The following is a 20,200-nucleotide window of genomic DNA, read 5'->3' as shown; positions in this document are numbered from 1 at the left end:
AAATAGTAGCAGAGGTGGTCAAAAAGAAGGGAAGTCTGAATTAAGAGATTAGAGCTAGAACAAGAGGGGCTCAAGCCATCTGGCATGAAGTGGCAGGGGTAGTGTATGACAAAAGAATGACAAGCTGAAAAGTCAAGTGCACAAAACACTGGTGTGACCAGTACTACAGTGTGGTACAGAAACTTGAGCAAAAAAAGGTAGAGCAGTTGAGGAAGCTTGAAGTGATGGAGATAAAGTGCCAGAAAAAGGTGGTAAGATGCTCACTGTGGGACTGATGCACATGCAGAAACTCAGAAGACTATCTTGTGAAGAAAATTTGAGACAGACTGGAAGAAGGCAAGTGGAAATGAGTGCATCCAGTAAAGAGATGGATGGATTGTGTCTTAGAATACCTGTTACAGTAAGGTATGAGAAGAAGGTAGGAGTGTGGCATTAATTCACAAGAGTTATTAAAAGTTGGCATAACTCCCCAACCCTATGTATAAAATGGGGGAAAAGGGGGACTGATAATGATGATGATGATGATGATTATTATAAGATGAAAATAAAGCATTGTGAGATTTTCGTAGACTGTATGATAATATATAAGGAAGAATGTGAAAATAAATGTGGAAACAGAATATGCAACTGAAAATTATTTACAGATTATGTTTTTATTCTATCAAAATGTAGACATGTTTTTATTGCAGCAAAACTATTTTTTTTAAATAAATACAAAAATTATTTGTGTTAGGGACAGAAGGAAATTGCATTTGCAGAAATGTGTGATAAAAAATGAAAAGCCGCCCACTCATCTGAAAATCTATAGTCAGTGTCCAGTCATAAAAGAGATATATGATTTGATTGATGCTTTAGTTAGTGGAATCTGAAGTGTGAGATGCACAGAAAAAGAAAAATGTTAAGAGTGTGCATTTTGTTTTAATATGCTGTCATTATGAGGTGGATTCCTGAGGATTTTTCATTATGAATCTGATGGTTTACTTCCTGACAAATATGAAAAATTCTCACATGGCAAAAATGAAAAAAGTTTCTTTTTAAAGAGTTCTTTTATGGAATTTGGAACATGTGCATAATAGGGAAAGTCATAAATATAGGTCAGATAATCATAGCAGAATTAATGGTGTAGTGTTCTTTTTTAATTGGTCAGTGGTTGTTTAAAGATTCATATAATAATGATGCTTTAATCAGAAAAGGTATACAGAATGCATGATTTTGATTTTTGAGAAGACTTGCCCTTAATTTTCTAGTCAACTGCATATATGCCTTTTTCTGCTGAACTGTGCTGTTTGAAAGATATTTGATACCTTAACACCATTATACATTGTACATACGTACATTTTGACACTGTTCAATTTTCATGTTTTTGATTTATGTATTATTTTTCTCTGCTTCTTATTTCACTGTATAATATACAAAAATTATATGCATTAATGCTTACTTTTATAAGATGTCTGCCACTTTTTCTATTCGTCTGTCTTGGGGCTGAAAGGGCTTGTCTACCAGATACTGTACCCATTTAACAAAATTTATAAATAGATAAATGAGCATTTATTCCCTTTATATTGCTCTGGAGTACAGATTCCTCACTTTCATAATACTGTGATCACCAAATGATCATGATTTTGCTGATGGGAAAAACTGCACCCCTTTTAAGAAAAAAAGACACTTCTAGAATTATGACAAATGGTAATTTCTATCTTAGTTTACACTACTGGTATTCCTTTGTGGCAGTCAAAATTAACACTTACTGGTGAGCATTACACTCTGAAAAGTAATAATCCTTAGGATTATGCAAAGAGGCAGTCTTCAAGCTGTCTTTGACTTTGGTACCAAGTGCAGAGTAAGGGATCATCTACTGTTCAGATAAACACATGAATTAGCATGAGATAGATAGATGCCTTGCTTGACAAAGGAGTGCATCAGAAATGCAATAGCTACAAAGAAATAATATTTCATTTAACAAAAACTGTAATGTTTTAATTATAATTCCACCAAATGTATTTTCTGTCTACCATATTATCTCTGAAATGATGGACTTTGCATTATAGGTACTTGTTTTCAAGATGACCATTAATCATGTGAGCTTATATGTTGTTTAACAGTGGAGTTCATAGTTCTGCTTTACATACTGTGCAGCCATGTGACTTGGCCAATTCAATACTGTGAGGCAATCTCATAAAAGACAGCTCTTGCTGCACATACATCCAAACATGCTACCGACAGTGGCAATTAACTAGGCAGACATATAATATGAAAACTGATAGTTAATCGACAAAATTAATCATAATCATTGGTCACATTTAAGGTCTAGAAATTTCACTGAGAATTGATCCTATATACAAATCCAAACTTAAAATTTGCAGTAAATGATCTGTCTAATAGAATGCTTTTAAAAGTTAATTACATTGTTTAAGCAGCATAATGTTTGCAATGCAAATATTTCATACAGATAAATAAAAACAGACAAATAACACCTGCTTAATATTTTATAAGTCTCTGCCAGGTGGGCTGAATAAATAATATGTTAGCTAATTCCCAGTTGTCAAAATATGCTTTACAGCTTCTGTCTTGTACAAATTGTATATGCAGTTCTTTCCAGCAAATAAATTTAACTGAAAAAAAATTGAAAAAAATTATTTTATGCTTTAATAAATTTTCTTGATGAATAAGTTAGAACTTGAAAAGAATAATCAATTTTTTCAACTCCACTCCTAAAATAAATGCACATTTGTACAAATTTAAAACTATATTGTTAGCAGTGTAAATTATTATAATAGTTTAACAGTGGTAGAACAGTTTCAGCATTGTATAATACTGAACCTTCAAAATGTATGCAGTAAAATTCCCCTACCTTAATGCATCTATGAACGAGTGGGAAGTTGGCATACTGGTTGAGGTGTTTACCTTACAGACACAAGGTGCAGGGTTTGATTCTCACATGGCTTAATTGCCTAGGCTTAAAATGTCCCCAAGGGGCAGTTAGCCTAATACTAACCTATGTACCTCTTACCTAATTGAAACTTCTTCCATATGCAGATTTGAACCTTTCATATCATCGCTCCTACAAAGAGTATGAGATTACAGCAAATAATTGCTACAATGGTCTTAACAAAATGATTATAAGTACATAGCTATTTCAGTCTAAAACAGCAAAAGCTAACAATAGCAAAATGAATAATATTGCAATACCTTTTATAGGTAAAAATGCTCCAAAGTGATAACTAGATAATCCTAGCTGAATTCAATGACTCTTAGTCACTGTTAAGTAGTGAAACTCTTCTCTAGATGAACATGGTGAACAAAGGCTGTTTTCTACCAAAGTCTTTATTAGATAACAGATGAGTGTTTATACAGATCTTCAGATGTTACAAAGGTTTAATACAAGTTAAGGTGAGTTCACCTGTAAATATGTTTGGGTAGTGAGAATAGTTAGCTGACGACACGAGAGCTCACATGTGATTGTCTAAAATAGGTCATCATTTGGAGATATCCTGTAGGTGTTATTCCAATAGCTTTCATTTGCATATGAGCCTTTGGCTGCAGATCTTTCACTTGTTCTTGATTTTCAGAGACTTTTATGATTTTGACTCAGATTTTAGATCTGATCCACTTAATTCCACCTAAAACTGATATAATTTGAAGAAGACACTGTGAATTACACTTAATAAATAATGCTACTAATCAGTTATACACTTCTTTTCCTTCAGAAAATGCATTTTAACCTACATTCTCTTATTTTATCAATGTCTAAAGTTAATAGGACTAATACTTTAAATGTGGCTCTGATTGTCACTGACTACTTATGCATTCGCCCAAATTCTGTTGAGATTTGTCCGTCTGGTTGAGAGCTGCAAAATAAATATACCATAATAATCAAAAGTTTAAATATTTCTATTTCATTGAAAAAGAAAATATTGGAGATAAAGACTGGCATGACAGTCTCTACACAGTGCAATTTCATTTATTCATATTTTCTGCTTAATTCATGTTAACCATTATAGTTCATTGTAGTTTATTCAAATAATTATCTAAAAAGCACTTTCATATAAGCTTTTTCAGAGTCATCAAAAATCAGTTAAACCAGACTGCTCCACTTTCTCAGGCTCAAATCTTTTTTATTTAGCTTTTTCTGGTAAAAAAACACCTATCCAAAAATTTAAGCATAGTGAGTTTTAAATTATTGATCATGCCTGCTTTTGTGAGGCTTGTGAATACAATGAATTACTCTTAATGGATTTCATCTGAAAAACTTGTTGTAAAACCACCATTCAGCTTAACATCTGTATTTGTAAATTCAGGCTAGTTCCCACTTTTATGTGCTGTGAGTATCCAGATCTATTTTCAGTATGTGCCAAATGAATATCACTATTTTAGTTGTAAAATCTGTTGTACATTTATTTGCATGTTGCTATTAGAACCTATGTATGTGTGTGTGTGTGTGTGTGTGTGTGTGTGTGTGTGTGTGTGTGTGTGTGTGTGTGTGTGTGTGTGTGTGTGTGCATGTGCATGTGTGTGTGTGTGTGTGTGTGTGTGCGTGTGTGCGTGTGTGTGTGTGTGTGTGTGTGTGTGTGTGTGTGTGTGTGTGTGTGTGTGTGTGCATGTCTGTGCTTGAATTTCTAACCTGGGGATTCAATAATCTCTGTGTAGGCTTAACACAAACCCTACACAAAGTTTATGTGTTTGTCTGATGAGTAGCAGTGCTAATTGTATATGCATGTCTCGCATCACTCTTACATGGATAGAAGAGAGGAGCAGCACAAAGACATATAGAACATGCAGACAATTATCCTACAGGCAAACTTGTTCTACAGAATTGGGAGGATAGTCACAATGATCACCAGGGCTAAAATGAATGCAATGAATGCTGTAGTAACACATTACAGAAAAGGTGCATTCAGTGCAATGTACACTACAACATGTTTTTAGCATACAGAAATAAAGGATTTGTGGTGATTATTAAGAGTACATAGAATGCAGTATAAATACTCTAGTCTGGGGAAGTGTGTGTATTGAAAAGGGCCATAGACTTGAATGGTAGGAATGAACAAAGAGGAATAGTAATATACACAAGATAAGAGCAAGCCAATGTACATACACTCCAAAGACAAGTCAGTAGCATAATATTAATCACATATGTACATAGCACAGTACATACTGCAGTTTATACCTCCAGTGTGAGTATATTTATATAATCATATATTATGCATATTATGTGGCTGTCACATACCAGTGGAGATGTATGGTTGTTATATAAACATGCTAACATGATCACTAGAGAGAACATTTAGCAAGGATGGTATATACAATAGGGGTATGTGCATATTCTAAAGGTGTGCAAAATGATTTACTTGAATATGACAGAAATGTTAACATAGCACTCAACCAATCAGGGACATGTAGCAATAGGCTCATGGACAATACTAGAAGAAACAGGCACAATAATGAACAATTTAAACAAAAATACCACCATTACTCTGTGACACTGACATAAAATATGTCATATGATACATGTTCTGCAGGCACACACATGTACAACTGTAATGATTTGTCAGTAATTTATAAAGGGAATTCAGCACACCTTCCTCAAAAATGACCACTTTTGGAGGTGTTAAGAGGGAATGTGTTACACCTGTAGTTTAAATTAAGGATAATCCTGCCCAATTGAGAGGTTTGCATGGAACATAAGCCATAGTCACAACCTGCAAGAATAAAACACATGCCGTCAATATTGTCAGTGAACTGTGCAGTTACTGGGTGCATCGCAGACAGAAGTATCACACATCCATCTTGCAGAACACATTGAAGGGAAGTCTGCACTGTCAACTAGTAATGGTTACGCATCATAAAGAATACTTATGTATGGCAGACAAGATGTGTAGGATTCCACTGTGCCAAAAGTGATACACTTTAGTAAAGCATCCCTGGATGACATAAGTATCGGGCATATGGATAACAACACTTAAAAACAACACACAGCTATGTATTGCTTGCATCTGCCACATGTAATAGCAATAGATATTGTCTGCAGGATCTGCAATTGATGTATGAATTAAGAAGTGATCCGTTATAATAAATGGTACAGCAATATGAAAGACTGATGGCAAAGCATCAGTTATGCCCATGTACACATAAACTACAGCAGTGCGAAGTCTAGTGTCAATGAGTGAGGAAGCTGTCACTCCAATATTGTTCACATACCAAACAATACATGGAGTAAACTTTCTATCAGCACATGTCAAACACAAGACATGTGAAACATGATCACTGTCACCCCAAATTGCCATAGAAAATGTTATACTACCATGAAATCCGGAGAAGCATGTATATATGTTCATGCACACTATCACATGCTAATACTGACATGATGTACTGGTACATCTGTGACACTGTACAGTCACTCTATAGCTGTACCTAGGATACAATTGAGCTTTATAGGTTTATAGGTGCATAGAAGAGCACTAGGCTAAAGTCCCAAGAGTATATAAAAGCCTAGCCATATATAGCATGAGTTACACAATTTTCAATAGCTATATGAAAAATGTTCACACAGGTGTGAGCCTTTGCTATGTTATCTAATACCAACTGCTTCTATCCATGAGGGACAAGGGTACAACAATAGCAATGCAATTATGATTAACCATCCATTGATTAAAGTTGCATTTAACGATGGTCAGGAATTTTCTTTGCTTTATGTGAATTACAAGCATTTCCCAGAGAAGGGGCACTGTCTGATGGATGTATCTATCTCTTCCACATGGCTTATTATGTCAGAGGTTAGGTTAACTTCCTTAGAATGAGTAACCCTTGTGCAGTTTGCATAAACAATATGTAACCTTTCCATCAGGACCAGATTGGAGATTGCCCTGTAGGCTAGACACAGAATGACCCTTAGTAGTCTGTTGGAGATATAATACTGTGATAGGAGTTTAAGTCTTTCTGAGTATGACTTGTTGCTTACAACTGTCTTCATTGTTCAAAAACTCCAAGGTTGCTTCAGCTGTTGTAGATGTGTGGCGAGGTACATGCAAAAGAGTTTACTGTACTCAATTTTTGATGCTGTGATGGCTGAGTACAATGGCATTATCATGTCCTTTGATGTGGATGGCCTGCCCATACTTATGAGTTGTGCCACATACAAGGGATTTGTCACCACTGTGAACACATGGTGGCAGAAGTTCTGATTACTATCAAACTGAGTACCCAGATCACATACCACTGGGTATACCCCAAGGAGTGTGCTGTCTGTGTCGTAATTAGCTTAGGAATTTGCTTTCCAAAAAGGAATAATTATGCTTTTGTGTTTTTGCACCAATCATTTTTGTGCATTAACACTATAGCAATAGTGTTTGTGGATTCAATGACTGTCCATAATTTGCAATTATCCACAAAGTTGGTAAGACAGAGACTGTCTATGTTTGTCTTGACTTCTGAGAAGTAAATACCTAACAGGAAAGAGCCTAGTGCAGAGCTCTGTGGAATGGCCCTGGTCACTGGCCTCTTGCTACAGGTGAATTCACACACTTTGACAGTACATGTCCTGTCAGTGATCCATTTGGTTACCCACCTGGTGACGTATGTATTTAAGTCCAGCTGAGACAGGTTTTGTTTAGAACCTGAGTGTGGATCTGTGTCAAAAGACTTGGCCAGGTCGAGTTAGGTGGGATGCACAGTTTTTCCCTCATCCATGTCCTTGGTGATCTTCTTGAAGAAGTCATACAGAATTAACAGACATAATGTATCCTTAATGAATAAAAATGGGTTGAGTGCACAGTCGGGAAATTACCTGTTTCTTTTTTGACAAGGTCCATGATTGTTCCTTTGATTGCCTTACAGATGAGGTGAGTCATGGTTATGAGTGTATAATTCCCTGAGTCAGGTGATGCCCCCCCCTTTCTTCAGATTGATGAGTGTTGCTGTACACCCTTCTGCCAGAACATAGCCTGTCTAGAGGCTGTGGTTAAGTAGGGATCTAACTACCACTGCTAGGTCAGGTTTACATTTATTGAAAAGGCAAACTGGGATGTTGTCAGGGTCTGTCGATGCTGTGTTTTTAGCCTTAGAGAGCACACAGATGAGCTGGTCTTTTGAGAAAATAAACTGAGTAATGTTTGCATGTATACTTTTGAGTGATGTCCACTGTGTACAGTGGATTAAAGTTTAATCCAAATCTGTCAGCTAGCAGATTGTCTATTTCCTGCGGTTGAGTATGGGTGGTGCCATCCAAAAACATCTCTGTTCTTAGGTGTGAATTCCCCTTAACATTTCATAGTGATTTAAAAAATGATTTGTGACAACACCTCCAAATAGAGCCTTGGGTGTGAATTGCATGCCACACAATGGAAGCGTTCACACAGTCATATAAGTCTACCTGTGTCACATAATTACATCAATTGCACATCATATACATTTATGTTTTAAATTGGAAAGCTGTGTGTGAGTGCCCTGATACCCTATATGGGCACATTACAAATGAGGTGGATGTGGTTCACCCAGAACAGTTACTGACATGAATGCTGACAGTCACACAATGTTGCAGGGAACCACTTCAATAATCCTTGTGAATAGCAACACAATTGTACATTTAATGAATTCACTAAGGTAGTAATTTAATCTGAACTACATATATGTTTGTGTATATAACAGCATTACAACATGTGGATGATACAAGACATTTGTGTGCATGTAATCGGTATGATGTTATATTGCTGTACCTCACAGAGCTGTGCCATTCTGCAAGTGTCACTGTGATGGCTGAATGAGAACTGGGTAGAATGTTGGTATACTCTGCTACAAAAACACATGCCTTAGCAAGGCAACAATATACATAGCATCATCCCATGTCAACAGTTCTCAGGAGGCATATTAATACAGATGTTATGGAAGAAACATGTAATCAAATGGTAGCAGCTATCAACACATTACCTCAAATCCCAGATTGTGATACACTGTTGTAGGGGTGCCATAAATCCACACCTCAACATACCACATGTGGATTACAGCAACATTGACATGTGCAATGCTGATGGTGTCATAGGACATTACTAGGCTAACAACCAACAGCGCATACAATTCAAGCCATTATCATGGCATTTAAACAAGTGGTATATGATGGCAGATAGTCAGGGTATTTGCATATGTGTGTATTTGTTTGATTTTATTACATACTGAATCTGAACATATTTGAATTTGCACCATCCCATGATAGAATTAGCAGTCACATGTTCAGTGGTCAGGAGCTGGCTTGCAGAGGGTCATGGAAGGACTCTGCTTCAAGACTTATGTATGCATATTTGAGATGATGAGTTGCTCCAGTATTCTGTAGAAATTATATTATATGGACAGAGGTAAAAAGGGGATGTTGGATTCCTGAGCCTATTTTAAAGGTGCACCGGAGTGGGAGTCAAATAAAATGAGATTAAAAAAAATCATGCAATAACCATAATATACCACCAACCACATGCACAACACTTGACTGTGGTCAGATTTGAACATTAAACCTGTATAGGTATAGAAGCTGGATTCTGTTCAATGTAAGACTAGCACCAGCACATATGTCTGACTTTGGCAGTGTCACAGTACACTTTATAGAAGCTGATAACATCATTGTAAGCTGATAAGATGTTTGGAGGAGTGTCTGACATAGATATGTATTCACATCTCAGTGCAAAATTGTCTCCAGAATATTATTTTGATGAATACACACTCAAGTTGCTTGCTGTGAGATTAGAACGCTTATCTATCTAGTTACTGAAACTAGAGAGCACAGTACATACCATTAGCAATACAGCACACGTTTGACTTGAGTAATGTCAGGAGTGCACCTTATAGAGGATGACATAATCACTGTTTTTTGAGAAAGAAATGTTATTAGAAGTGTCTGACATACTGCTCTAAAATTTTTCCACAATGACAACTAACTGAACACAAACACAGAAGTTGATTGCAATGAGATTAAATCCCCTACCTCTCTATCTACAGAGCACTAGACTTAATGCAAGTGCCACGGCACAAGTCTGCGCTTTGTAGCATCAGCCACTTTATAGCAGATGACATTATCAGTGTGTGCTGAGAAGAAGATGTTAGGAGAATATGTCCACAGTGGTGTTTAACTGAATGCAAACACACAGGCTGTGTGCAGTGAGATTAGCACCACTGCCTACCTATCTGCAGAATGCAGTACTTTAACAAAACCATTTTGTGAACAACATGGTTGCAAGTGTTGATGTATGTGTGCTTATATTGTGATGAACTGATGTCCACATTAAGACATGTAGAAGACAACATCAATATCAAATGTCAGTATAAAGGTGTAAATAATGTTCTGATGCAGTTGTGCTACTTATTTTTGAAGTGTAGATGACATTAGACCTATTACTATCATATCAATTTTCAAGTGCTTGGGTGCAGGGCATACACGAGTCTGAGTAAATATGTGTTCAGTCAATAACAAGTCTGTCCTCTTTTGATGTGTTTTACATGGATTTTGATGGGATGAAGAATAACTGGGCAATAAATATAAGTAATACATAGAAAACACCTTTTTTCCAGAGTGCATCACCAAGAAACTGGTTTGTGCAAGCAATGGCAAAGTATTTGCACATTTCAGATTCACATTTAATGAATATATCTTGAACTTGAGAAGTAATTACACATATATGCTATGGGAGAAATAGCTGACAGATACTATGGTGTTTATACTGTAGTTTATATTGTAAATGTCGTGCCATAACTTTTATGACTTTAAGAACTTTTGTTATTGCCTTCCCATTTGAATAGAGTTAAGCAACAAGCAAATGTTGTTCGCTGCCTAAATGAGAAGATAGTAATATTTCTATTGGTTTGCCTTCCTTCCTGCAAACAAATTAAGCTGGGAAGTGTGACCATCATAACTTTAAGCTGTACTCAGTATAAAAAATACACCGGCTGCCTGGCTTTCCCTATGGCAGCAGGCGTAAGAGCAGTGAGCTCACATTCAGCACCCAAAAGACATTGGGATTGAATCCCGTTCAATTTATTTTTTTACACATGGTGTCAAGATGGCATTACATAAGTAAATGTGATAATTTCTACAAATGTGAGAAACAATGACTACAGTGAAGTACTGTATAAAAATAAACATCAGTTAAGTGGTTTATGTAAACATTTCATATAGATATTTGCATTTTTCTACATTCAGCAGTTTAAATAACTGTCAGAGTAAATGTTTCAAAGTACTGCCTTTACTCTACTTTAACTCTGTGTTCCTTTAGTTCAGTGTGTTTAAGCAGTTTTGTGTGGAGATAACTGGACTAGTATGGATGATGGCAAAAACTCACCAGTTTTTGCCATAGGACATGAAAAGTCATTCACTGTCACTTGGTATTGGTGCTCAATGACAAACACTATGTAAATACAGAGGACAAAAAATGAAGGGTTTTATTATTGGGCATTTCTGCCATGTGCTTGGTGTATGATTCTATTTTTGACCAGATTAAAGGTATGAGAATGGGGTAGATAGAAAAGTGGTGAAATGGGGCAAGCAGGGGAAGAACAAAGGGGAAGCAATATAGAAATGTGCAGGAGGGTATTACAAAAGAACCATAGCTATCCAATTCTTCAATAATGTAATATAAATGTTTATATAAAATTGGATGAATTTGGATTGTCACCACAACACAGATGGGTGACAACAAGACAATCATGTTATAGAACCAGTTATACTGAATAAACTTTGTCGAGAAGACACGTGTGAAGTGGAGAGCTATGTATGGAATGATTTTTTTGTGGGGACTGGTGCCTATTTTTGAGGGGTTTATTTAAAAAAAGAGGAATGTTGGGGAATGGATGTAGGAATGTCAGGGTCACGTAAATAGGTCAGGTGAGGAAGCAGGTGCAGACAAACAGGACAAACAAGACAGGCACAGGGATGGTGAGGGACATTGCTGTCCCTTTCCTCAGCTTCCTGTTGGATTGCTTGATGTTTGTACTTTTTTTTCTGCATTCCTACAAGCAACTTCTCCAAATGGCTGAGTCATGCAGCAGTGCTACTTTCTAAGACCTCATGCACCATACTGGCAGCTCCAGGTGGGTGACATAATCCCCACCTCCAGTACTCTTGGAGGGTACCGGTATACTACTTCCCATGGCAATGCTACCTGATGTTGTGAGCCCAGCTAGTGCAGGGACTACTAAGGCAGCACTGCTAGGTTACATCCCAGATGTGCTGAGCATTGGTGCAGCAGCCGTTGGAGGGGTGGAAGTCTGTGCCACAGCAGTTGGCTTACTTCCCCGTGCTAAAAATCATTTTTGTTTGTTGTCAGAAAATTGTGACATCAAAATGATGTGATTACACAAAAGGGGTGAGGTAAGAGAAAAAAAAAATAGAAATTAGAACATTGTATGTCACATACAGTAATTTAGTACAATAAAAATACATTTTTACTTTTACATTAGCTGTACTTTTTAAAAATCAAAAATAAGACAGAGAATTTACAAATAATACTTGCAATATGCATATATTGCATATATGCTTTTAACAGTAATGCATATTACGTTAATAACATGGCATTTATTCCAATTTTGTTGAAATTGATTTTAAATATACATTTTTTATTAGCATGCATGTGTTACTTGAACCCACAACATCTGACTGCACTATTACATTTGACTCCTACAATTTCCTTGAGCTACAGAATAAAACAGGCATGCTTGTGTTCACAATTAAGATATGCCTGCTTAATTTAATAGTAATGTATGACCGATAATTTTAATAAAATAATGTTAATTTGTGCTGTATACATACCTCTTTCTTCTCTGAGTCTTTCTAAGCATTCAGCATGGGCCTCATTGTTCACTGAAATCTCCTGAGCAGCTGAAAAATAAAAAGTGAAAGAAAAATACATATGAAAGCATTATGCATGCCAGTCTTGGCTATTTCTTGCTTTCTACATCATTTAATATTGCTTAATCTGTATACTTGAACTACTGAGGGATGTCAGCAGATCTAAACTTATGCAGCCATTGGTTAAGTTGTACCTTTTCGTGCCATTAATGTTTCGTATAATGATGCCTGCATTTCTCCCCAGTGCAGGGAATTCCATTCACACTGGAGAAAGTCTTGGCTAGACTGTTTCAAGCCTCAGATTTATATCTAGCTTGGTATAGTCCCCCTGCAGCAGCCTGCGAATATAGCACTTTACAAGGAGTTCAGTGAATATCCTTGACTCCTCTACACCTCATCTTTGAGCCCAACATCCAACCAACAAACATGCCTCAGTATGTGAAACCCACCTAGGTGGGGGGCTGCACCTCCCAACTAAATATACTAATTCCGAGATTGCACTACAGTGGGGAAAAGGGAAAATTGCTCCATGTTGGCCAAGTTCCTCCATTTCCTGTGTAGAAATCCAGTGATATGAATTTTTACTTAATTGAATGTTTTCTTCTCGATTAAGTGGGTTTCAAGTAAGTGAAATTTTGATTATCTGAAGTAGACCCAATTAAAGACCATATCTGACAAATGCTTCTTCTGTGGCAATGCTGAAAAGCACCTATGTGGAAGAATATGCATTCTCTGCCTTACATAGGTTTGAATCCCACATTGAACAAATAACTTTCATCAATGGGTAAGGCCCCACAAAGTATATGTAAAGTCATAAAATTTATAAACCAGGTCATGCCTGATAGGGACCACTTTAATCATATAGACACATTAAAGAGTGGGTGATGATATGCTTCAGTTAACCTTGTAAGTGTTTGACTTAAAATGTCCTGGTTTATGGATTTCCATGCGTGATGCAGCAGTAATGTGTGATAATATACTGGAAATGCATATATTTGTATTACTTTCAGGTTATATTTCTGAGTTCTGGGTCAGACCACAAAATACATTTTGTTTTACAATTATACTTGTGTTATGTGAGTTGTGTAGATGACTTTCAGTAAGGTATGACTTCCATGCCAGGGCAGAAAAATAAAGTTAATTACAGAAATATAATTGCCAGTATACCTGTAGATCAGAGTGTGTATTGTACCTTTAAGAGCCATACCAGTCATTGAGCATGTGCATATAAGTACTGAGCACGTGCAAGTAAAAGTGCCATTTTGAGTGAGCTGCCAGAGTGAAAGCATGCATGTGTGCATTAGTCAGTCAGTTAGTTAGATAGTTTGTTTAGTTTAATTTTTCAGTCAAACATTCTGGTGTGTTTGTGTATAAAAACTACTTAAATGAACACCCAGTCTCATTGTCTAATTGAATATACAAGACATGTGACATGGTGTCAAATGCAGCATGTCTAAAATGCTGTAGTGCCAGAAAGGGGTCTGAAGCAAAACTTTTTCTTCAAGACCATGAGGTACGCAGTTACAGTTGGAGGAATATAGAAGAATGAATCTTCCTTGCTCAAACAACTCATAGACAGTTCAGAAAGACAAATCCAGGTGATAAAACTCATTTAAATGATTTTTTACTTAATGAATATAAAATGAAGCATTTAAAATGTTCAGAATGAATTCTAATTAAATGAATTGTTTGAAATTATGATATATTGATAAAAATATTCCAAACGCTTACAAAAGTACATGAAATAACTTCTGAATTGCATAAAATGTATAAAAAAAGAAAACAACCATATGTTTTAACTATGTGCTTCTTTTCCATATTAACTAAAGCTATTCAAGATATCCAAGGTGTTCAAAGTGTTCTCACGTTTGTGCAGTATTATAGTACAGTCATTTTGAAGGGACTTTGGTGCAGTTGAATATTTTTTTCAAGTACCTGGTATGTGTGTGTGCATTTGAACATAATTACAAAGGTATTTTCTTGGCATGGCAGAAGGATTTTGCAGACCTGCTCCACTAGTATTTGATAATAATGTTGCAGAAAACTGGAGAGTGTTTGAGCAAGCGTATGTTATTTTCACACAGGCTGCTTTTTTTCTGACAAAGACGCATGTACAAAGGCATTTATTCTGCTTATTTAGCTGGTTCAGAAGCCATTGAAAGGGAGCGTTCATTCATGTATGCCCTAGCTGTGTATGCAGGGGAGGGGGATGACTGCCATATTGTTGTACAGGCTGATATGCAGGAAGATACTGAGTGCTTAAAAATCATATTTCTCAACTTCTTAGAGCAAAAAAATCTGGATAAAGCCATAAATAAACGTTGGACAAAGGCACACAAATAGGGACACTTTTTTAAATATTGCTCTTACAAACTTAGAAGGCTGACGGAATAACAGGTCTTGCAATAGCCTGAATTTTCTGAAGGGTATGAGGTCTGAAACTCAAATGTCTGGCATTATTTTCTAACTTGAGTCTTTAATGATTTTCCACTAATTTGCCAATAAACTACAAATTTATGAAAAAGGGATAAAAAATATGAGTCAAAAATCTGGACATTCTGTGAAAATCTGTACAGTTGAGTAGTATGCTTAAAATGTACATTTAGAAAAATGTGTAACCCATAAATTAATATTACAATGGGATGGCACATATTTTACACAAACGATGAAAAGTCTGGTGAAATGTTTGCAGCATATATAACTGACTTGAGAAACAAGGCAAAAACTTGCAGATTTGGTAATTTAACAGATGAATTGATAAAAGACAGGCTTGTGTGTGGTATTAAAGATGATGCAGTGTGAAAGATTTTGCTTTGAGACAGTGATTTAACTTTGAATAAGGCCATAGAGATTTGTCTGATATATGAGCTCAGAGAAAAGCACACAAATATGCTTACAAATGAGAAAACATGCTTGCAGTGCCTTTCAGTGCAAATGTTGATAGTATGCAGCATGAGGTTAAAAGATACAGGCAGAGGTTGTGTTTACTTCAGTAAAATCCCAAGCATTTCTTGCAAATTCCAGGGCAGCTCCAGTAAAATCCAGAGCATCCTCAATGAAGCAGAGGGGTGACTTAGCAAAACTTGTGACAAGCCTCATTGTCATCTGTCATAATTGTGGAGGTAGTCATGAGCCCAAATGAGAGAAGTGCTTAGCTTTTGGTCAGCAGTGCCACATATGTAAAAAGTGGAATAATTTCAAAAGGTTCTGTAAATCAAAAAGGGCGCATTCTTTTTTTAAAAAAGAACATTCAAAGAGGCAAGCTGATGAGCTAGAAAGCTGTGACCTTACTTTTTATGTTGATGGTATGTCACTGGTTGAAACTGTCAGTGCAGTAGATTTGTGGGCAAAGAATGAAGTATTTTGTACTGCACTGATTAATGGAAGACCTGTAGAACTCAAAGTTGATATTGGTTCAAAGTGCAATGTTATGTCAGCAGAAATGTTTGCCAAAGTAAGAGCTAGTGAAAAGCTTGATCTGGCAAAGTGTGCAAAGCTTGTTGCTTATGGTGGTGAAGAAATTAATACCAAAGGCTCTGTAGTGCTTTCATGTCATTGTGCTGGGAATAGCTATGACTTGCAATGTTACATAGTCAAAAGGGACATGCGGTCATTGTTAGGCCTCAAAGACAGTTTGAAAATGGGACTGCTGTCATTTAATACAGACGTTCACCATGTAAGCCTGTGTAATAATGAAAATTTCACACAAACTATTTTTTTCTGACTATGCTGATCTTTTTGAAGACAAGTTGGGCAAACTCCCAGTTGTGTACTCCATGAAGTTAAACCATGAAGTAAACCCAGTTATCGGACTAGCACAGAAAGTTCTGGCAGCTATGCAAGGCAGAGTCAAAGCTGAGCTAGACAGAATGGTGCATCTAGAAGTAATTTGTCCAGTAGAAGAACTAATTGAATGGGTATCCTCCATGGTGGTAGCTTATAAGAAAAGCTTAGATAATATTAGAATATGTATTGATCCAAGAGATTTGAACAAAGCATTAAAATGACCTTATTATCTAATGTGTAGAGTCAAAGAAGTTGTTGCTGTTATGCCAAATGCCACCATTTTTTCTGTCTTAGATGCAAAATGTTCATTTTGGCAAATTTTACTTGACCGAAAATCTTCATTATTAACCACTTTCAGTACGCCTTTTGGAAGGTAGAGATTTTTGAGAATGCCATTTGGGATAAATTCTACAAGTGAAGTCTTTCAACGTTCAGTGGAACATTTTTTTTTCTGGCTATCCATGTGTTGTGATAGTTAATGATATGCATGTATGAGGCAATGGTAAAGTTGAACATGTTAGGAAACTGAGGAAAGTTCTGGAACATATCCAAAAACACAAAAGAGGCACACCATGATGATTCTTCAAGCTTTAATGGAAGATTAAAACATCAAACGAACAGCTGTAGGAAGGAGTAAGCGCTTTCACGTTTTAACAACGCTTCTTCAGACTTAAAATACATCTAAAAAATGTGTTCTTATATACTCATGGTTAATTAAATAATTAAAACAATTAGAATAATTCAGACTCTATCATAGTCATCCCTTGTTAAAGGTGTAGCACTATGTTAGTAGCTTATATAAAAGGCCATATCCTATAAATGTATATATAGTAAATGCAAAATATTTATACAAGACATATCTATTAAAATTAAGAATGGAACAATTTAAAACGATAATAATTAACAGTAATAATATAAATATATAAAAATAACCTACAACTTATAAGAACAAATTAAAAATGATGTCACATGTTTAATACTATCATATGTGGCAAAGCTGAATTTATGACTTGAATGATGTATAAAAATGATAGAATTGTTGAGCATACATATACATACACTTACAATAAATGCTTAACTAAGTGTATATGTATATAAATAGTGTATATAAGTTATATTAACTTGTTTACTGTATATATATATATATGGATATTATAGGGTCTCCCTTTTAAAAAAGGTTTGAGTGATATTTTGTCATTGAGGCCATGGCCTCTATGTGCTTGTAGCCTTAATATCCATTTATTTTCTTTTTCTTCAGTTAAGTTCTTTATGTCACCAAGTCTATCTGTTTTATTAACTAGCTCAAGTACTTGGAAGGTAAATTTGTGTTTAGATCCCAGACAGTTCTGGAACATGCTCGTGAAATGAATCTTAAGTTAAATCCTCAGAAATGTAAGTTCAGGCTATGAGAGGTTACTTATGTGGGTCATTTGTTTATCAGTTCAGACTTACGATCAGATCCTTTCAAGCAAACTGCAATTCTTGAGATGCCAACTCCAGACAATATGACTTCCTTACAACATTTTCTTGGCATGGTCAACTATTTATGAAAGGTCAGTCCAGATCTGGTAGAACTTTCAGCACCACCCCAAGTGAGCTGACATGCAAAGATGTAACTTGGTCCTGGTCAGGATAACACCAAAGAGCATCTGATGTTCTGAAACAGAGAATTGCTAGTCCACCCACTTTAAGATATTATGATGTTCACAAACCTGTCATTCTTTCTTGTGATTCTTCAAAATTTGGTCTTGGTGCAGTCATTCTTCAAGAGAACAAACCAGTAGCCTATGCATCCAGAACTTTAATCCAAAACGAAATGCAGTATGTTCAGATAGAGTAAGAGCTCTTGGCAATTGTGTTTGCATGTTCAAAGTTCCATGATTATATTTATGGCCAGCCTATTCAAATTGAGACAGACCACCAACCCTTGGTCACTATTTAAAAAAAAAAGCCTATGCACACAGCTCCTCTGGGATTGGAATGCATGAAGTTGAGATTGAAAAAGTACAATTTTCACTTGGTTTACCCAAAAGGCAAGCTTCTTTATCTTGCTGATACTTTATCCAGATCACCCAGAAAAAAACACTGAACAGCATGACAAAGAGAAACCTTATTTTGAAGACATGGACATGAGAAATTTTTCTTCCACACATTTTGATGAGCTTAGAACTCATACAGCTTCAGATCCAGTTCTCCAGAAGCTCAGCCACTTTATCAGTCAAGAATGGCCAATAAAGCAGTCTTGTTAACCACTGGATGTTTAGCAGTATTGTCCTTACAGAGATGAGATGAGATTTTGATGGAATATGGTTTCATTATAATAGGTCCAAAAGTGATTGCTCCAAAATCCTTGCAACAAGAGTACATTAAATTATTGCATCATGGCCAATCAAGGACTGAGTCTACCAAAAGAATGGCAAGAAGCCCAATATCTTGGCCTTCTATATCAAAAGATATTGAGAAAGAACTTTCAGCTTGTTCTGTTTGTAATAGTAATAAACCACATCAGCAAAAAGAACTTCAGCTAAGCCAGATTCCTGAACTACCTTGGTCAACAGTAGCTACAGATATTTTCGAATGGAATGGTCAACATTACTTGGTGTTAGTAGACTCTTCTTCAAATTGGTTAGAGATTGGCCTGTTTCCTAACCTGACATCTAATACAATCATTACAACATTAAAGAGACATTTTTCTGTCCATGGTAGTCCGCACAAAGTCATTTCTGACAAAGTTGCACAGTCTACGAGTAAGCAGTTTAAAAGATTTGCTGAAATATGGGACTTTATCCATGTTATGAGTAGTCCTGATTGTTCAAAATCAAACGGCCTGGCTGAAAGTGCAGTTTAAAGTGCAAAATTGCAGTTGGAAAAGTCTAAACATGACAACACTAATGTTTTTCTAAATCTGCTTAGTCTCAGACACATACCTCATGACAATCTTCTTGGCTCACCTGCCCAGAAGTTAATGTCAAGACTAACTAGAACCCCACTGCCAATCAATAAGAATTTGTGGGTACCAAGTGTTAAAACAACCAAACAGTAAAAACTCAACTCCAAAAGAAGCATTTATCCCCAAAGTCCTACTATGATAAAATCAGCAAGCCTCTGAATCCATTAAAAGAAGGCGAGATAGTGAGGATGCAGACAACAAAAGGATTTGACTGAATAGGACTTGATAAACATTTGTGTAAAGAACCAAGATCGTACATTATTGAGTTGCAAGGCATGGAATTCAGGTGGAATTGGAAACATTTACTATTGGTGTCTGAGCCAGTTTTGCAACATTTTGTTTGTAGCAGAGACACTAAGAATGATCTGTCCAATATTCCTTTTCTAGAGAACATTTTATCATCTGTTCCTGTTCCTGAAACTATCCCGTAAAATCCTCAAGAAGAACATTCCCCAGTGACTGCCCCTGTTGCTAAAACCAGTTCTATTTATTACACTATAAGGTCAGGTCATATCACATGACCTAATCTGAAATAAATGGCAACCTGGACATGATTGTTATTGTTTGTATACATCTGTATAGTTAGCATGCCTATTCAATTGTCATTTTCATTGCAGGACAAAATAGTCAAAGAGAGAGGATGT

This window comes from Protopterus annectens, chromosome 2.part1 (assembly GCF_019279795.1).
Source record: "Protopterus annectens isolate FY-2018-M chromosome 2.part1, PAN1.0, whole genome shotgun sequence".
NCBI classification, from domain to species: Eukaryota; Metazoa; Chordata; order Ceratodontiformes; family Protopteridae; genus Protopterus; species Protopterus annectens.
The sequence above is the reverse complement of the archived record's forward strand: the minus strand, read 5'-3'. Positions refer to the sequence as shown.